Source organism: Schistocerca cancellata, chromosome 3 (assembly GCF_023864275.1).
Source record: "Schistocerca cancellata isolate TAMUIC-IGC-003103 chromosome 3, iqSchCanc2.1, whole genome shotgun sequence".
NCBI lineage: Eukaryota > Metazoa > Arthropoda > Insecta > Orthoptera > Acrididae > Schistocerca > Schistocerca cancellata.
The window spans coordinates 697,824,019-697,844,971 of NC_064628.1; the positions used below are offsets into that span (position 1 = coordinate 697,824,019).

Sequence of the window (20,953 nt, forward strand, 5' to 3'; positions counted from 1 at the left end):
GGACGGATGTGGGCCGTGCCCTTTCAAAGGAACCATCCCGTCATTTGCCTGAAGCGATTTAGATAAATAGCGGGAAACCTAAATCAGGATGGCCGGACGCTGGTTTGAACAGTCGTCCTCCCGAATGCGAGTCCAGTGTGCTAACCACTGCACCACCTCGTTCTGTCGGTTTTTGTTTACATTATAATACACCAGTTCATGGTTACAAATACATCTTCCCTTTTCATTTTTATGGCGTTGGCCCACCCTTAACCTTGATGACAGCTTCCACTCTTGCAGGCATACTTTCAGTCAGGTGCTGGAAGCTTTCTTGGGGAATGGCAGCCCAATCCTCATGGAGTGCTACACTGAGGAGAGGTGTCGATGCCGGTCGGTGAGGCCTGGCACGAAGTCGGCGTTCCAAAACATCTCAAAGCTGTCCTACAGGATTCAGGTCAGAACTCTGTGCAAAAAAATGGCTCTGAGCACTATGGGAATTAACATCTATGGTCGTCAGTCCCCTAGAACTTAGAACTACTTAAACCTAACTAACCTAAGGACATCACACAACACCCAGTCATCACGAGGCAGAAACTCTGTGCAGGCTAGTCCATTACAGGGATGTTATTGTTGTGTAACCACTCCGCCACAGTGTGTGCGTTAAGGTGTTCAATCATGTTGAAAGATGCAATCGCCATCCCCGAATTCCTCTTCAACAGTGGGAAGGAAGAAGGTGCTTAAAACATCAATGTAGGCTTGCGCTGTGATAGTGCCACGCAAGACAACAAGGGATGCAAGCCCCTTCCATGAAAAACACGACCACACCATAACACCACCGCCTCCGGATTTTACTGTTGGCACTACACACGCTGGCAGATGATGTTCACCGGGCATTCGCCATACCCACACCCTACCGTCGGATCGCCACAATGTGTGGCGTGATACGTCACACGACGTTTCTCCACTGTTCAATCGCCCAATGTTTACGCTCCTTGCACCAAGCGAGGCGTCGTTTGGCGTTTACCGGCTTGTGTGGCTTATGAGCAGCCGCTCGACCGTGAAATCCAAGTTTTGTCACCTCCCGCCTAACTGTCATAGTACTTGCAGTGGATCCTGATGCAGTTTGGAATTCCTGTGTGATGGTCTGGATAGCTGGCTGCCTATTACACATTACGACCCTCTTCAACTGTAGGCGATCTCTGTCAGTTAACAGACGAGGTCGACCTGTAGGCTTTTGTGCTGTACGTGTCCCTTCACGTTTCCACTTCACTATCACATCTGAAACAGTGGACCTAGGGATGTTTAGAAATGTGGAAATCTCGCGTACAGACGTATGACACAACTGACACCCAATCACCTGACCACGTTCGAAGTCCGTTGAGTTCCGCGGAGCGCCCCATTCTGCTCTCTCACGATGTCTAATGACTACGGAGGTCGCTAATATGGAGTACCTGGCAGTAGGTGGCAGCACAACGCACCTAATATGAAAAACGTATGTTTTTGGGGGTGTCCGATACTTTTGATCACATAATGTATTTGCAATTTTTTTTTTGCAACCTGCAGTTGGAGTCAGTTCAAACAAATACTGCTTATCTCGTCTTTCGCGCGACGCCCAGTCTTGAGGAAAAGCGTCGGTTTGTTTCCCATTACAAACAAAATAATTTTTAACGTGGAACTTGCGCATTCGATTGTGCTGCCGCAGATTAGTCTAGTGCAGTACTTTCCCTACCGATATGTGTTAACAGGCACAGTATAACACGGAGAATAGCCAACACTCTAGCAGCGGTAGCACCGCCCCTGCCCGCGCTGACTGATACTGAGAGGCAGCAGCGCTAGTCGCTCGTGGCTGGAGTACTGCGAATTCTTCACGTTTTACTGACACATTTTAATACATAGCGATGAACCAAATACCGTACTAGACAAAAGTCGGACAGCTATTTGATGTAGGGTCGTAAAGTTTCGCTTTAAAAATAATTTTATTTGTGACGAAATAAATCTCGGGTGAACAGCCTGGTAGTGTGCATAGGACACAATATTTCGGCAATCGACCACGTTGACATCATCAGTTGCGCTGTGAAATATTGTGTCCTATGCACACTCATATCAGGCTGTTCACCCAAGCTTTATTTCGTCATAAAATACTCCTGGAGAAATTGGAATCACAATTTTTTTGTAACTGGAAACAAGTTCACGTTTTCCCTTGACGCTGGGCATCGCCTGAAAGACGTGATGAACAGTATTTGTTTGGGATAACTGCAGCGACACGTTGTAAAAATGAAATTGCAGGTATCTTCCGAAAACGTCACAGAAAATACGCTCGACGTCTCTTAGGAGGGACAGCACATACAATATTTTACAAAAATAAATGGGATCCACTGAGCACGACGCAAGGGTGTCGAAACGTGTTACGATAAAGAACAGAAGCAAACACATTGCGTATTGCAGAAATCACAGTTTTTAAAACATCCAAATTTAATTCTTAAACACGGAAATGCGGATGATATTAAAGAAAATTGATTACATTGCAAGATTCTAGGGATCGCTCATGTATACAGGGTGGTCCATTGATCGTGACCGGGCCAAATATCTCACGAAATAAGCGTCAAACGAAAAAACTACAAAGAACGAAACTTGTCTAGCTTGAAGGGGGAAACCAGATGCCGCTCTGGTTGGCCCGCTAGATAGGTCAAATGTGCATCAACTGCGTTTTTTAAAATAGGAACCCCCATATTTATTACATATGTACTACCCATCTAGTGGCCCAACCATAGCGCCATCTGGTTTCCCCCTTCAAACTAGACGAGTTTCGTTCTTTGTAGTTTTTTCGTTTGATGCTCATTTCGTGAGATATTTGGCCCGGTCACGATCAACGGACTACCCTGTATATATCCCGTAAACAAAACGTAATTGTGTGGAACAGTGGTTTTAGACAGGCAGAGCTGTTTACGTTCGCCGCTAAAGACGCGTGAGTGCGAGTGGTGCCCCGAGTGCGTGGTCGCGGCATTGGCAGTGAGGAGCGGTGTTTTGTTCGCCACCTCGCCCTTGCGCGCTCAGCGCGGCGTCAGCAGCTGTCTCCGCAGCCGCCGCCCCCGTGGCCCGTGACGTGTGACGTGTGGCGGGAAGGGGGTCGTCGCCCTATCGCGGCTGCCATCTGCTCTCACCGCGGCACTTTCTCTGCCGCCGCACGTGCTGTGAAAACCGCCGCCTCTCGCCTGCTTTCCCGGGGCTTCACAACAGACACCATCAAGACGCGCCCACTCAAATTACTGCTCCGCAAACATGTCTACACCGTGTTGAGAAGAAGTGACGTAAGACGGGGTGAATAGAAATAGTGGTGTGAAAAAAAAGATAGAGAGAGAGAGCACAGAAAAAAAAAAGAATCCTTCTACCCTATCCTGTCGGAAGACAAATGGGAATACATGAAGGTGCCCAAAACCGAACCTCTGTCATTCAAAGATTTGTTTGTCTAGGTTTGTAATCAACCAATCTAACAGAGAAATTATGAGCTTCAATGTTGGCAACACAGTCACATGCTGTGTTCACTCAGTGACAAAGATGAGATGTACATTCTTATTTTTATTGTCGTAACTGAAAGACGCTTTTTGCATATAAAAAAAGGTTGGAAGAGAAAAACAATTTACAATAAAAATATAAAAAAACAAAAAAACAAAAAAAGAGAAAAAAAGATTTGGAGGTACCGTGTTCGAGTCCTCGAGTCCTGCTCGTGTGTTTTTTTTTCTTCAAAATCGAACAATTTTTTCAATTTTTTTGTAGGAATATCAACAAACACTGTAAGGTGTGCAAAATTATGAAGATATATTCAAAAATGAAAAAAAAAATGGTTGGTTCATATACTTATGGTCTGGGTTCTATTCCAGCTTCTGATGATGATTTTTGATAGGGAGAGAAAATCTTAAAAAAAAAAAAACTGAGTGGTCAGTACGTCTGACTACCACGCAGCGAGCCCGGGTTCGATTCCCGGCCGGCACAGAGATTGTCCGCAGCTCGTGGTCGTGCGGTAGCGTTCTCGCTTCCCACGCCCGGGTTCCCGGGTTCGATTCCCGGCGGGGTCAGGGATTTTCTCTGCCTCGTGGTGACTGGGTGTTGTGTGCTGTCCTTAGGTTAGTTAGGTTTAAGTAGTTCTAAGTTCTAGGGGACTGATGACCATAGATGTTAAGTTCCATAGTGCTCAGAGCCATTTGAACCATTTTTTTTTTTTGGCACAAAGATTATCCCATCTCGGTGGACTGAGTGTTGTGTTGTGTCGTCTTTATCATCATTCATCCAGGACACTCAAGTCGCCCAATGTGGCGTCAACTGAGAAGATTTGCAACACGGCCGACCTTCCCCTGGTAGGAACGCCCGAGCATCATCAATGATGGTAAAACAAATTTTTAATCAAACTTCAAAAATCAAATGGTTCAAATGGCTCTGAGCACTATGGGACTTAACAGCTGCTGTCATCAGTCCCCTAGAACTTAGAACTACTTAAACCTAACTAACCTAAGGACAACACACTCATCCATGCCCGAGGCAGGATTCTAACCTGCGACCGTAGCGCTCGCGCGGTTCCAGACTGAAGCGCCTAGAACCACTCGGTCACTCCGGCCGGCAATCGAACTTCTGTTTCAGCTAATTCAAAATGTAGGATTGCGGTTTCAGAATTTGTGGCTTTGAAACCCTTATCTATTTTGTACCAGCTGTAAATAAATAGTTGCCACTATTGAAGTTCCAACCCTCGTAATTGTAGAGGAGAACAGCTTATGGCTAATTTTCTGAACTGTACACCATAATTAAACAGTTATGGCAAGATACAATGAAGCACCAAAGAAACTGGTACAGGCCTGCGTATTCAACTACAGATATATGTAAACAGGCAGAATACGGCGCTACGGTCGGCAAAGCCTATATAAGTCGACAAGTGTCTGGCGCAGTTTTTAGATCGGTTACTGCTGCTACAATGGCAGGTTTTGAAGATTTAAGTGACTTTGAACGTGATGCTACAGTCGACGCACGAACGATGGGACACAGCATCTCAGAGGTAGCGATGAAACGGAGATTTTCCCGTACGACCATTTCACTAGTGTATCGCGAATATCAGGAATCCGGTAAAACAGCACATCTCCGACATCGTTGCGGCCAGAGAAAGATCCTGCAAGAAAGGGACTGAAGAGAATTGTTCAACACCGACATTAGACTGTTGATATCTGGAAACATGTTCCCTGGACGGACGAGTCTTGTTTCAAATTGTATCGAGTGGATGGACGTGTACGGGTATGGAGAAAACTTCATGTATACATGGACCATGCATGTCAGCAGGGGACTCTTCAAATTGATGTAGGCTCTGTAATGGTGTGGCCGGCCGCAGTGACCGAGCGGTTCTAGGCGCTTTAGTCTGGAACAGCGCGACCGCTACGGTCGCAGGTTCGAATCCTGCCTCGGGCATGGATGTGTGTCATGTCCTTAGGTTAGTTAGGTGTAAGTAGTTCTAAGTTCCAGGGGACTGATGACCTCAGATGTTAAGTCCCACAGTGCTCAGAGCCATTTGAACCATTTTTTTTGTAATGGTATGGGGCGTGTGCAATTGGAGTGGTATGGGACCACTGATACGTGTAGCTACGATTCTGACAGTCGGCACGTACGTAAGCATCCTGTCTGATCACCTGCATCCATTCATGTCCGTTGTGCATTCCGACGGACGTGGGAAATTGCAGCAGGACAATGCGACACCCACATGTCCAGAATTGCTACAGAGTGGCTCCAGGGACACTCTTCTGAGCTTAAACACTATCGCTGGCCACCAAACTCCCCCCATGAACATTACTGAGAATATCTGGGATGCCTCGCAACGTGCTGTTCAGAAGAGATCTCCACCCCACCCTCCGTACTCGTACGGATTTATGGACAGCCCTGCAGGATTCATAGTGTCAGTTCCCTCCAGCAGTACTTCAGACATTAGTCAAGTCCATGCCACGTCGTGTTGAGACACTTGTACGTGCTCGCTGCGGCCCTATGCGATATTAGGCAGGTGTACCAGTTTGTTTGGCTCTTCAGTGTATTACTTAATGTATGTATTACTATTTTTAATCTGTTTTCACTGTCCCTAGAGTATCTCAGTGTATTACTTCACCTACATTCACCTTGTTTGTGTGTAACCTACATTATACAGAAGAGACAACTGTGACCCACTTCCTCTTCCTCCAGCACCATGTGCATTGAGAGAATAAATCTTCTCTCACCTCCTCCGAAGCGCGAGCGACTGGCCGGCGCTGCTGGAGAATGGTGACTACTACGTAGTGGGAGATGAGCCTCCTGCTTGCTGGGAGACTAAGTCCTGGAGAAAAGTGAAATCCAGGCGCCGCCGCAGCGCTCACTTTCCTGGAGGATAGGAAAGTGTTGCCCCAGAAGGGCGCACGTGCGCCTGCGCCACTAACACTCTGCCTGTGAAAGTCCGCTACCCGTTGTACGCAGCCCCTCGCGTGAATACGATATGGCTGACACTGTATATTAAACCCACTCTCCTTAATCTTCGTATACGCTTTCATTTACATTTCTCCATCTATGTCTACACTAACGGATCAAAATTATCGGGACTGTCCTATGTGATGCGGAATTGATTACTACATGTCATGAGAGTCAAACCCATCACTATCAAAGAATACTGTGTTTACAGTTCAGACGTGGTAACAGCAGATTTGGTTGCTGAGGAGAGCTCAGTCACTCTGAAAACGGACTGCTCATTGGATGTCACATCAGTGAAAACCCCATTTAAACATTTTTAATGCTGTCCAAGAATGATGCCACTGGAAAATGGATGACAGAAAAACTAGTGATTTGGAGTGATGAATACCCTGAGGAAATCCGACGAAATGGTTTGGATTTGGCGAATGCCGCGAGAAGGTTACCTGCTATCACCTACAGTGTTGGGTTGGATTGTTTTGGGGGAGGAGATCAGACAGCGAGGTCATCGGTCTCATCGGATTATCGAAGGACGGGGAAAGAAGTCGGCCGTGGCCTTTCAAAGGAACCATCCCCGCATTTGCCTGGAGCGATTTAGAGAAATCACGGAAAACCTAAATCAGGATAGCCAGACGCGGGATTGAACCGTCGTCCTCCCGAATGCGAGTCCAGTGTGCTAGCCACTGCACCACCTCGCTCGGACCTACAGTGTCAATAGTGAAATACAGAGGAGGTGATGTTACACTATGGGGATGGTTTCCGTGGTTAGGGTGTGGACCCCTCACTGCACTTGAGAAACGCTAAGTGCAGAAAGATATGAAAAAATTTTACAACATTGTGTACTGCTTATAGTAGAGGAACAGTTCGGAGGGGGTGGTTGGTGTCAACATCAAAATGCACCCTATCATAAAGCAGCTTCCACGAGGCAATGGTTCGTGGAAAATAACATTCCTGAAATGGTCTGGCGGGCGCAGAGTTTCAGCCTGAACCCAACGGAACATCTTTGGAATGAAATACAACGTCGACTTCATACCCCAGCGTCCAACATCACTAGCTTCCCAGGTTTCGGCTCTTGAGGAAGAATGGGCTGCCATTCTTCAACGGACTTTCAGACTCTACACTGAAAGTGCCCCAGCAGAGTTCAAGTCGTCGTAAATGTGAAGGGTGGACACACCACTTATTGATGTCCACAAACAGTCACTTTCGATCAGATAGTATGTATCCATGTCCACTTGACAATGACTCCAAACAATGGAAAAATACAACTGGTCGCACAAGTGTCTCGTGTGCGATTTGTTCGCTGGTGTGTTTTAAGCATTTGCCTATAGGTTTTCTGAAACAATAATCGAGACCGCTCAGCATTTACCTTGATGGTTTCGGGTTACGCATAAAGATCATCACACTGAGGATGGAGAGTTCACTTGAGAATCGGTCAGTAACCCAGCACGAGGTTCAACTCTTGTCTGCTAGGGGTGCACCTCATATCCCGTCTCTAAAGACGTGGTAGATGTTAGGGTATATGAATGGGCCAGTATTCACCTTGATTGCTTTCGAGTGTGAAACATAATCATCATTTGAGGTCGACACCTGTCAAATACGAGTTTAAGTTCCCAAGAATGCTACGTATCGGCTGGTTAAACTCTCCTTTCTCTTACGTGGTGGAATGTCCCCCGACAACTTCCAGCTTCTCCAGCTGCTCCAGCCTAAACTTACATTCTGTTGCTCTGCTCTATACTAGACTTGCTAGAACTATTTTTAAGTAAGAATGTATCCTCCCACAAAACAGTTGCGAAAGAATTTGTGTACTGCCGCAAGAGTTAACTGGGATCGAGAGTGAAAAAATAAGTCCAAAAGAATTAATCTTAACAGATAAACCGGTTTCACGTAATATGTATAGGACAAAGTCTATTACATGGAAGATGAGAAACTACAGTAAACGGAATATCTCTCTGAGTCAGTGTCTGCACTCTTCTGGAAGAACTATTTCGATCCCAGCAGCAATTTGTAATCGTCCTACACATTCGCGCACACATGTACATCTAGCTATATTCTGCGAATCAATATGAAGTGAATTACGAGGATAGCTTCTGTTTTACTAAATATCAATATTTTTTCCGTCCCTTTAGCGGATGGAGCGCGTAATGAATGATTGCTTACACAAACCCTCTGCGAATTGTTATAACTTTAATTTTAGTTTCACGTCGTCTGCGGTGTTCATTAGCTATGAAGGAATTAAATAAATACAGAACATTAGTAGATTTCGCCCCGAAAAGCTGTGCTTAGAGTTTCGTTAGTAGGATTACACGAGATGGTAAGAACCTCCTTGGAGTGGCGGTCAGATGCTATTTTCTAAGGATTATCATAATACCTTCTCGTGAGTGGCTGCTGTATGAAAAAGTCAAAATTCACACCTATGAGTGAAAATCATTTCTCCTCGACAACTCCTTCTGTTCCACGGATGAATTTGTGTTTAACAACTTGTAGCCTCTTTTTTTTTATTTTTGGTGTGGTTGCATGAGTAGGACTAAAAGATAATGTCTTCAAATGGCTCTGAGCACTATGGGACTTAACTGCTGAGGTCATCAGTCCCCTGCAACTTAGAACTAGTTAAACCTAACTAACTTAAGGACAACACACACATTCATGCCCGAGGCAGGATTCGAACCTGCAACCGTAGCGGTCGCGCGGCTCCAGACTCGCCTAGAACCGCTCGGGCACTCCGGCCGGCGATAATGTGTTCATTAATACTAATATTAAAAATTTGTACATATCCTGTAAACTGACTCTTCCCACATCATTTCGGGAAAAAATGGTTCAAATGATCTATGGGACAGGTCTATGGAATATGTAATTAACTAACCAACTAACTGAAATCCTGCCATTTTCCCGTACAACTGAGAGAACGTCACTTACTGGGTAATCGACCACTGCTCGTGTATCGCACTGCGCTGCAGTTAAATGTCTTTCGAATGAACTGTACATAGCTGTGTCATTTAAAGGGACACGCAGGCTGAGACTTCGTCAGCAGCGAAAGTGGCGGTACCAGCGGTCGCCGAGTGCAAGAAGAAGAGGAACCCTGACGATGGTGGTAGTGAATTGAAACTACTTTTGTCGAGAAGGGTATCGGCGGTGCCGCAGAGAATAGACAGAGCCACTCTCGGCAGATCCTCGCAGTAGCAGCAGCGGCGGCGGCAGCAGGCAGTGTGTCAGTACGGCTGCGCCTTGCGACACGACAGTCCGCGCAGCCCGGGGTGAACGGCCCGCAACTGGGCCTCCGTACAGTGCCGCGCAAGCCAGATGCAACACCAACGCGACTATCGCGGAGGAAGCGCCAGCGTGCGCTCGGCTGGCTTGCTGGCGAGTCTCGTGCCCGCGACACAGCAAGTGTTCCCAGGCAGCACCGCATTCTGCTGGCCCTAGCAGAGTGCTTCGCTCCCTCGTGAATGGCAGGAGGCAATGACTCACACCCGTGTGGCCTGCGTTACGCGCTTGTGACGTCACGTGGCAACGCCACCACCATCGCTGTATTTCGTTACGAACTCCAGGGGTCACCGGTAAGACAAATGAGAAACTCATTTCCAAAAGGTATCAAATCCATAAAATCTAATTTAACATGATAGATAATAGACGTTTTACGTCCACAGCAACATTAGAATAAGTTTTGTAGCTTTATTGTTTTATTAAGACAATGTTGAGAGACATTATGCCAAGTATCTCTGCTACATGTATATTTAATTGTTATTGCATAAATAAGTAACATTACAATAAGTTTTGTAGCTTTATTGTTTTATTAAGACAATGTTGAGAGACATTATGCCAAGTATCTCTGCTACATGTATATTTAATTGTTATTGCATAAATAAAAATGTGTTTGATACCTTTTGGTAGAAAACTGAGTTAAGTTTGGTAACTGTTGTTCTGAAGTTTTTGTTGGTGATTCATAGTATTCACTTTACATGTCAGACTACAAAATTAATTAAAAACTCAAAATCAGTATAAAAAAACGCTAGACACAACATACAACGTCATGTAAATTAATGTCGGCCATGTTGTGTATGACGTCATTACCAAGACCAGCCACGATTCCCTGTCGGGATCTAGTGCTTCTTGGAAACGATATAAGACTGGATTTGGTATTCCTCATCGTGAACAGAAAGTCTTCGGGGAAAATACGTGGAGGACATAGTACGTTTTGATATACATAACAGTTCTTATTACATAGGTAATTGATATAAGTAGTGCTGCCACCTGTTATATAATATGCCAATTTTTCGTGTTTGGTACCTTTTGCAAATGAGCTACTCATATAACAGTAACGTGATGCTATTCAGTATACAGGCTATTCAACCAATCATATTTAAATATCGCTGAATGCTGATCATTTACGTAAGAGTTTAACAGTAGTATTTTAACTCGTTTACATTTTATCGCAGTTACTTAGCAGTCATGTACAACTCCTCGATCGTCGAAAGATTCGTACGTAAATACTGGAAAATTGCAAAAGTCTAACTGACTAATAAAACTGAAAACTCATTTTTCTTTTTTTCTGGCGCTACAGTCTGGAACCGCGTGACCGCTACGGTCGCAGGTTCGAATCCTGCCTCGGGCATGGATGTGTGTGATGTCCTTAGGTTAGTTAGGTTTAAGTAGTTCTAAGTTCTAGGGGACTGATGACCGCAGATGTTAAGTCCCATAGTGTTCAGAGCCAGCCAGTTGTAATAATGATAACTAGACGAAGTTGGAATTCCATCGTGCTACATCTTTAATTTATAAATTTTTATCAAGAAAATTTTCTTACGTGTGAAATAATAATGAGATATAACATTGTAATATTTCATAATGTACGTTACTAAAAGTCTTTCATAAAATAGGTCTACTCCAATCCAAAGTTCCTTGTGATTTCGGCTTGTGGAATTTGAGTAAGATCACTGACAATATTTGAGCGTGCCATCTATCAGGAAAATCATTGAACTTCTTTAACGTAATGTCGAGAATTGCAGATTCCTTTTTCAGCCGTAAAGTATGGTTAAATGCAGGTGAAGCCGACTCAGAATTCTCCCACCGAAACATCGTCTTTAACATATGCTACTTGTCTTATAATATTTTTGAAATTATGCAGTGACTGAGAGTCCATAAATAATACGTACGACTTTGAATAATATTTGTTTCCAAATTATATTTTCAACATATATTAATTCAGTAGTGAACAGTTGTCAGAATCACAACCAAATCAACAAAGAAATGCGATGCGAATTCGAATGAGAATGCTAATGCCGGAGTCTGCATTGTTTCGATATTAATATATCAGCTGAGAAAAACATTCTCGTCGCGGTATGACGTGGTTTGTATAATGTATCTACGACTTCTTTTCTCCTTGCTCTTACACTGTTTGAGCCATTATGCTTGGACATTAACTGTAGTCACTTACACATAACTAATAAACCATAAAAACTACGTAAAAACTCTTAAACTTAAGAAATGAGGCGCTCTACAGGTCACACGAATACCCAAAAAAGGCATTTGGAGTAATCCGATGGATTATAGACCCATATCACTAACGTCGATTTGCGGTAGGATTTTTGAACATATACCGTGTTCGAACATTATGAATTTCCTCGAAGAAAACAATTTATTGACAAACAGTCAACACGGATTCAGAAAATATCGTCCTTGTGAAACGCAACTAGCTCCTCATTCTCACGGAGTAATGAGTGCTATCGACGGGTGATGTAAATAGATTCCATATTTTTAGGTTCTCAGATGGCCTTGGACACCGTTCCTCACAAGGGCCTTCCAATCAAATTGCGCACCAATGGAGTATCGCCTCAGTTGTGGATTGGATTCGCGACTTCCTGTCAGAGTTCGTAGTAACTGACGTAAAATCATAGTGGATGACAGATGTAATATCTGGCCATACCCAGGCAAGTGGTTTAGGCTCTCTGCTGTTCCTGATCTACATAACGATTTAGGAGACATTCTGAGCGGCCCTCTTAGATTGTCTGCAGATGCTGCTGCGATTTAGTGTCTTGTAAAGTCATAAGATGATCGAAAACAACTGCAAAATGATTTGGACAAGATATCTGCATCGTGCGAGAAGTGGCAACATCAGTACTAAAGGAAATCTGCTAAATTTCGCTCACACGATAACCGCACAAATCTAAAGGCTGTAAATTCTATTAAATACCTACGAATAACGATAACGAATAACTTAATCTGGAACGATCACATAGACAATATTGTCCGGAAAGCAAATCAAAGGCTGACAGTTGTTGGATGTATGCTTAGAAAATGCTACAGATCTGCTGATGAGACTGCTTACGCCGCGCTTGTCCGCCCTCGAAGGAGCTTTGCTGTGCGGTGTGGGTTCCGCATAAGATGGGACTGACGGAGGACATGGAAAAATTTCAAAGAAGGGCAACTCGTTTTGTATTATCGCGACATAGGGGAGAGAGTACTACGGACATGATACATTATTGAGGTGACAATCATTGAAACCACGGTGTTTGTCGTTGCGGCAGAACCACCTTGCGAAATTTCAATCACCAGCTTTCTCCTACGAATACGAAAATAGTTTGTTGGCGTCTACCTACGTAAGAAGAAATGCTCATCATAATAAAATAAGAGAAATCAGAGCTCGCATGGGAATACTTTAGCGTTCGTTTTTCCCGCGCACTGTGCGAGAGTGTCACTATAAGGATCCCACTGCCATTTCCTTATTGAGATAACTGGAACTTTGCCGTCTTTCCCATATCAGGATCAAATTATCCGCTAACAGTGTCTCCGCGGAAAATATCATATTAAATCTTGTATCCCAAATAATGTCTCCACATTTGGAACGATAGCTGCGCAATCGTGTTTAATGGGATCTAAGGCGCTGGCCTCACCAGTGTGACTGTGGACGTCGGTGGGAGGGCGATAGATCTTCCCGAAAGTTTGATGAAGTTAGCCAAGCCCTATGACGATGATGGTATTTAGCAAGTTGGGGCAGTGAGAGCGATAGAAATGGAATCGTGTTAGGAGAATGGAGGAGCAGCGACCGCTGACAGGATTGCGGCAGCAGCGGCAGCGGCGGGCTGGCTTTCACTGGAGGCATTTATCCAGGTGATGCAAACGCTGGAATCAACGCGCCGCGCCGTTTCAACACGGGCCTTTGTCGTACGCGGCTGACCGGGGGCTCGTGCACAAAGGAAACAACCCATCCACTTACATTTACATTACCTCAAACCACAGTGTAGGGCATGGTGAAGTCTCTGTTTGTTCTGTTCCATTCGAGTATCTGGGGACGTAAAAATAGTCATCTATATGAATCGATGAACCATGGACCTTACCTTCGGTGGTGTGGCTTGCGTGCCTCAGCGATACAGATAGCCGTACAATAGGTACAACCACAACGGAGGGGTATCTGTTGAGGGGCCAGACAAACATACAGTTAATGAAGAGAGACTGCAAATTTTCAGTAGTTGCAGGGGCAACGATCTGGATGTGTGACTGATCTGGCCTTGTAACATCAACCGAAACGGCCTTGCTGTGCTGGTACTGCGAACGGCTGAAAGCAAAGGGAAACTAGAACAGTAATTTTGCATGAGGACGTGCTGCTCTACTGTGTGGTTAAATGATGATGGGGTCCTCTCGGATACTCTCGGATAAAATATTCTGGAGGTAAAATAATCCCCCATTCGGATCTCTTGGCGTGGACGACTCAGGAATATGTTGTCATCAGGAGAAGCAAAACCGGCCTTCTCCGGATCGGAGTGTGGAATGCTAGATCCCTTAATCGGGCAGGTAAGTTAGAAAATTTAAAAAGAAAAATGGACAGTTTGAAGTAGTGGGAATTAGTGAAGTTCGGTGGCAGGAGGAACAAGACTTCTTAGCAGGTCAGTACAGGGTTACAAATACAAAGTTAAATGGGTGTAATGCAGGAGTAGGATTAGTAATGAACAAGAAAAATGGAATGCGGGTAAGTTACTGTGAACAGCATAGTGAACGCATTAGCGTAGCGGAGATAGTCACGAAGCGAACTTCTGCCACAGCAATACAAGTTTACATCCCAACTAGCTCCGCAGATGATGAAGAGATTGAAGAAATGTATGATGTAATGATTATTAAGAATCCGCCTCGATTGCAAATAGAAACCGGATGTTGACCTAGGTTTGGGCGCGAATAACCACGCCTTCTTCGCAACACACTAAAACTACAAACTGCCTAAAGAGGCACGGTCCTATTTAGGTAGTTTGTAGTTTTAGTGTGTTCCGAAGAAGGCGTGGTTATTCGCGCCGAAACCTAGGTCAACACCCAGTTTCTATTAGCAATCGAGGCGGATTCTTTGTAATCATTAAATTATTCACGATTGCTGACGCACTGCAATGTTAAAAGTTCTCAAATGTATGATGCTACAAAAGAAATTATTCTTTCAGGTAAGGGACACGAAAATTTAATAGTCATGGGGGACTGGAATTCGATAGTAGGAAAAGGAAGAGAAGGAAAATTATTAGGTGAATATGGACTGAGGAAAAGGAATGAAACAGAAAGCCACCTAGTATAATTTTGCACCGAGCGTAATTTAAACATGCCAAACACTTGTTTTAAGAATCATAAAAGAAGATTGTTTACCTGGAAGAGACCTGCAGACACCGGAATGTTTCAGATTCATTACATAATGGTTACAAAGAGATACAGGCACCAGATTTTAAATTGCAAGACAATTACATGGGCAGATGTGGAATCTGACCACAATTTATTGGCTATGAACTGTAGATTAAAACTGAAGAAACTGCAAAAAGGTTGGGAATTAAGGACCTGGGACCTGGACAAGTTGAAAGAACCAGAGGTTGTTGAAAGTTCCATTAAGCAGATCATTAAGCAACGGTTGACTAGAACAGGTGAAAGGAGCACAGTAGAAGACAAATGGGTAGCTTTAAGAGATGAAATAATGAAGGCAGCAGAGGATCAAACAAGCAAAAAGACAAAGCCTTGTAGAAATCCCTGGATAGCATAAGAGATATTGAGTTTAACTGATGACTGGAGCAAATTTAAAAATGCAGCAAACGACGCAGGCGAAAGGGAATACGAACGTTTAAAAAATGCGAAGCAGGAATGCCTAGAGGACAAATGTAAGGATACTTCTCTAGGTGAAAGAAGGATACCGCCTACAGGAAAGTTAAAAAAGCCTTTGCTGAAAAGAGAAGCGGCTGTATGAATGTCAAAAGCTCATATGGTAAACAGGTTCAAAACAAAGAAGGGAAAGGTGAAAGGTGGAAGGAGTATACAGAGGGACTGTACAAGAGAAATGAACCTGAAAGCAATGTTACAGAAATAGGAGTGAACTTCGACGAAAATGAGGCGGGGGATATGATACTGCGAGAAAACATGATAAAGCCCTGAAAGATCTAACTGGAAACAAGTGCTCAAGGATGGACGATATTCCGTCAGAACTGCTGTTAGCCTTGTGGGAGACAGCCAATAACTCTTCCATCTGGTTCTTTAGAGAAGAACGCAAAAATTGGTAGAAGCCGACCTCGGGGAACATCAGTCTGGATTCCGCAGAAATGGAAGACGCAGGGCAATATTGACTTAACTTAGAACATAGATCAAGGAAAGGCAAAGCTACATTTATAGCATTTGTAGATTTAGAAAAAACTTTTGGCAATGTTGACAGAAATACTCTCTTTGAAATTCTCAAGGTAGCAGGGATAAAATACATGGAGTGAAAGGCTATTTACAACTTGTACAGAATTCAGACGGCGTTTTTAGGAGTCTAGGGACATGAAAGGAGGCAGTGGTTGAGAAGGGAGTGAGACAGGGCTGAAGCCTATCCCTCACGTTAATCAACAAGCAGTAAACGAAACCAATGGAAAATTTGGAGTAGGAATTAAAGTTTAGGGAGAAGAAACAACAGCTTTGAAGTTTGACGATGACATTGTAATTCTGTGATAAACAGCAAAGAACTTGGAAGAGCAGTTGAACGGAATGGACGGTGTCTCGAACGGAGGATATAAGATGAACATCAACAAAAGAAAAACGAGGATAATGGAATGAAGTGGAAGTAAATCAGATGATGCTAAGGAAATCAGATTAGGAAACGAGATACTTAAAGTGGTAGATGTGTTTTGTTGTTTGGGCAGCGAAATAACTGATGATGGGCGAAGTAGAGAGGGTATAAAATATACACTGGCAATGGCAAGAAAAGTATTTCTGAAGAAGAGGAATTTGTCAACATCGAACATAGGAAGTCATTTATGATGGTATTTTTCCGGAGTGTAGCCATATATAGAAGTGAAACACGGACGATAAACAGTTTAGATAAAAAGAGAAAAGAAGCTTCGAAATGTGAAGCTACAGAAGAATGCTGAAGATCAGATGAGTGGGTCGCGTAACTAACGACGAGGCACTGAATAGAACTGGGGAGACAAGGAATTTGTGGCATAACTTGACCAAAAAAGGGATCACCAGTTTATTATTGGAGGGATGAAGGCGTGAATTGTTTCACAGGCAGTCTAGTTTTTTTTTTAATTTTTTATTTATTTTTTTTAGTCATCAGTCTTCTGGCAGGTCCTCCTACAGTTTTCACCCTCTAACTACCCTCTAGCACCACGGAGATTATGCCCTGATGTTTCACCATGTGTCCTATCATCCTGTCCCTTCTTGTCTGTGTCTTCCACACGTTCCTTTCTTCGCCGATTCTGCGGGTAAACTCCTCATTTCTTATCTTATCACTCCACCTGATTTTCAAAATTCTTCTGCAGCAACACATCTTAAGCAATTTTGTTCCGATTTTCTCACCGTCCATTACTCACTACCATGCAATGTTTTGCTCTAAACGTACATTCTCAGAAATTTCTATCTCAAATTCTGGCCTATGTTCCATACCAGTAGACTTCTCTTGGCCAAGAATGCCCTTTTAGCCAGCGCTAGTCTGCTTTTGATGTCCACCTCGCTTCATCCGCCATGGATCATTTTGCATGCAAGATAGCAGAATTCCTTCACTTCCTCTATTTCCTAACCACTAATTTTAGTATTAAGTTTCACGCTATTCTCATTTCCGCTGCTTCTCATTACTTTTGTCTTTTTCGGTTTACTCGGTTTATTCTCTGTACTAATTAGACTGTTCATTCCATTCAGTAGATTTTGAAATTCTTCTTCACTTTCACTGAGGGTAGCGAATCTTATCACTGATTCCTCTCAGCCTGTATTTTAATCCCACTCACAAACCTCTCTTTTATTTCCGTCATTGCTTCTTCGCTGTATGGACTGAAAAGCAGTGTCGGAAGACTGCAGCCCTGACTTACACCTTTTTAATCCGAGCACTTTGTTCTTGGTCTTCCGTTCCTATTGTTCCGTCTTTGTTCTTATAGATATTGCAAATCATTCGTCTTTCCCTGTAATTTATCAATATTTCGAACACCTTCCAATTTTTCTAGGTCGACAAATCGTATGAGGGTGTGTTGATTTTTCTTCAGTCTTGCTTCCATTATCAAGCCCAACGCCACGATTGTCTCGCTGGTGCATTTATCTTTTCTAAAGTCAAAGAGATTTCTTTTCCGTTCTTCTGTGTATTATTCTTGTCGGCAGCTTGGATGCATGAGCTGTTGAAACAATTGCGCTATACTTCTCGGTATCATATTTTCTTGTTATCTTCGGAACTGTGTGGATGAATTTTTCCGAAATTCTGACGGTAGGTCGCCAATCTCATAGATCCCACACAGTAACATTCGGTTGCCACTTCCCCCAATTACTTTAGAAATTTCGATGGCGTGTTATCTGTCCCTCGCTCCTTATTTGATCTCAAGTCTTCCACAGCTCTTTTAAATTCTGACTGATGCTGGATCCCCTACTTCTTCCTTATCGTCTCAAATTTCTTCTTTCGTCACCGGACAAGCCCCCCCGCCCCCCCCCCCCTCCCTCGTAGAGGCGTTCTATGTACTCTATGCACCTGTCCGCTATTTCCTCTGCGTTTAAGAGTAGAATTCTCATTGAATCTTTAGTGTTAGAACTCTTGCTTTTAAATTCACCGAAGGTTGATTTGACTTCTCAATATCTTCTTCTTCTTTCTTGGCTCTACAGTTCATGGTGCGCCTTGGCCTCTTCTACAATTTCCTTCCATTTCTCTTGATCCTTTGCCAATACTCTCTAGTTTCTATAGCCCAACTTCCAAAGTTCTTCGATTACTCCATCTTCCCATCTGGCTCTTGGTCGACACGTTCTCTCTGACCTCCTGGCTTTCCTTGTAATTTTCTTTTTGGTACTTCTGTATCATTCGTGCGAGCCACATGTCCCGCCCACCTCAGTCTGGATGATTTCACTATCCTTCTGATATCCTTCACTATCCTTATAATATACAACTGCCCGCATCTCGTGGTCGTGCGGTAGCGTTCTCGCTTCCCACGCCCGGGTTCCCGGGTTCGATTCCCGGCGGGGTCAGGGATTTTCTCTGCCTCGTGATGGCTGGGTGTTGTGTGCTGTCCTTAGGTTAGTTAGGTTTAAGTAGTTCTAGGGGACTGATGACCATAGATGTTAAGTCCCATAGTGCTCAGAGCCATTTGAACCATTTTTGTTATACAAATCATGGTTGTATCTTCTCCTCCATCTTCCTCTTTCACAGATTGGGCCGATAATTCGCCTAAGTACCTTTCTTTCAAATGCATCCAGTGTTTCAATATATTTAGTTATTGATATCCAGGCTTCAGAGGCATATGTAAGCACTGGTCGTATAAGTAATTTATAGATAGTTAATCTCGTGGTACGAGTAAGGAGCCTTGAGGATAGAAGTCTTTTTAGGGCAAAATAGTCTCTATTGGCTGATATTAATCTCTACTTAATTTCATAGGAGGTATCATTTAGATGCGTAACTGTCGAGCCCAGGTACTTGAAATGTTCAAATCTCTCAATCGTATAATTGCTCATTGTTATTGCATTTGGCATATTTTCTCTATGTGCTTTTCCAGCTGCCATATATTTTGTTTTTCGTTCATTAATAATTAACCGCTTGTTCATACTAGCCTGTTCAAGAGCTGCAACTGTCTCTTCCATTGCTTTTTGGGTTCTTGCTGTTATATCTATGTCATCTGCGTAGGCCAGTATCTGCACTGGTTTATAGAAGATCGTTCCCCTGTTGCGCTTCTCATCACCTTCTCCAGGGCGGCAATATGCTGAGTCATTTCCTTTCGACAATCATTTCATTTTCGATTTCTTCACATTTTTCCTGTAGCCATTTTGTCTTAGCTGCCCTGCACCTCCTGTTTATTTCATTCGTAAGTGATTTATATTGCTTTGCTCCTGTCTTCTCTGATAAGTTTTGTACTTCCTCCTTTCGTCGAACAATTGAATTGTTTCTTCTGTTACCCAAGGTTTCTTCGGAGTTGCCTTCGTCTACCTATGTCTGTCTGTCTAACATCTGTTTAGAGACACCCATTGCTCTGTGGTATTCCTTATCGCAGTATGTATATTCTTAGCGAACTACAAACGGGTCTCATCATTCTTTAGTACTTCAGTATCCCATTTCCTTCCACGTTGTTCTACGGGTGGGGCGGGAGCAGCGAAGTGACCCAGAGCGATGCACCACACAGAGGCAGATGCTGGCGGGAAGCTGCGACCGGGCTCCGCGGGCAGCGGCAGCGCCCAGCTTTCTCTGTTACTTAAGCGTGGCACGTACGCAAGCCGGCCTGCATCTGATTTCTATTTTGAGCAACACCGTGAACGGCATCAGGGCTCTCGTAATTCCATCTCGAACATAACTCACCGCATTACCGCTTTATACTGCGTGACTCGGCAAATTCCGGGACGGTGACGACAAAGGCACGCTGTGGATACCAGACAATGGACGTAGGATAACCATTTTTTTAACTTTCTGTCATTAAACTTTCTCCTACGTGCCATTTAATGAACATCTGCACCTCCGTTTATGTACGGGATTCGCTTGTCGCGAGTAATTAGCGATTAGTACCAATATACAGCGGAAAAACGTTAAAGTACGGGATAAATCGAAACTCCACCGACAACTTTTCGGAGAGATGGAGATGTAGATGTGAGGTAGATAAATGTCAATAAAAAGAGAGAAATACTAAACTGCAAAACTGCGTCTATGGAATAAAACTAATGGAGAACATTTCATCACAGTGGTAAGACCGGAATATTTCTGTGCCTGTGAATGCTTGACAAGAAACTACGAATCTTGACACAACAGAGATACCTGAAAGAAGGATTATTAGAAAAATAAAGACTACAATACAAGCATTAGAGGATTTTGAAAGTTATGGGTAGATCTTCTAAGACATAAAGAAAATAACAGAGGTAATGGCAATGAAAAGTTAATCTCCTTTGGACACATCTACCGAATGAATGTGGGCAGGCTAACGAAAGAAATATTGCCGTATTTCTGGAAAAAGAAGTCAACAACAGCTTGGTTTACAGAAATAAGAAGTGAATAGGAAAGAACGAATATCAAAGAAATGTAAATAACAAAAAGAAACTATTGTAAGAATAAAATAGTAAATTTAGCGGTTCTTCAGGGGAGAAAAAT

The 20,953-nt window shown here is 43.5% G+C and overlaps 1 protein-coding gene and 1 long non-coding RNA gene across 2 annotated transcripts in view; one reads left to right on the forward strand and one right to left on the reverse strand.

The window, feature by feature from the left end:
* Nucleotides 1-20,953, reverse strand: part of LOC126175684 (ecdysone-inducible protein E75) — a 466,380-nt gene that overhangs the window by 193,658 nt on the left and 251,769 nt on the right. The gene's annotated exons all lie outside the window — the stretch shown is intronic.
* Nucleotides 9,823-20,953, forward strand: part of LOC126175685 (uncharacterized) — a 165,312-nt gene continuing 154,181 nt past the window's right edge. The window contains exon 1 of the long non-coding RNA XR_007535601.1: nt 9,823-9,992. This is a non-coding gene — a long non-coding RNA (uncharacterized LOC126175685). The remainder of the gene's footprint in view (nt 9,993-20,953) is intronic.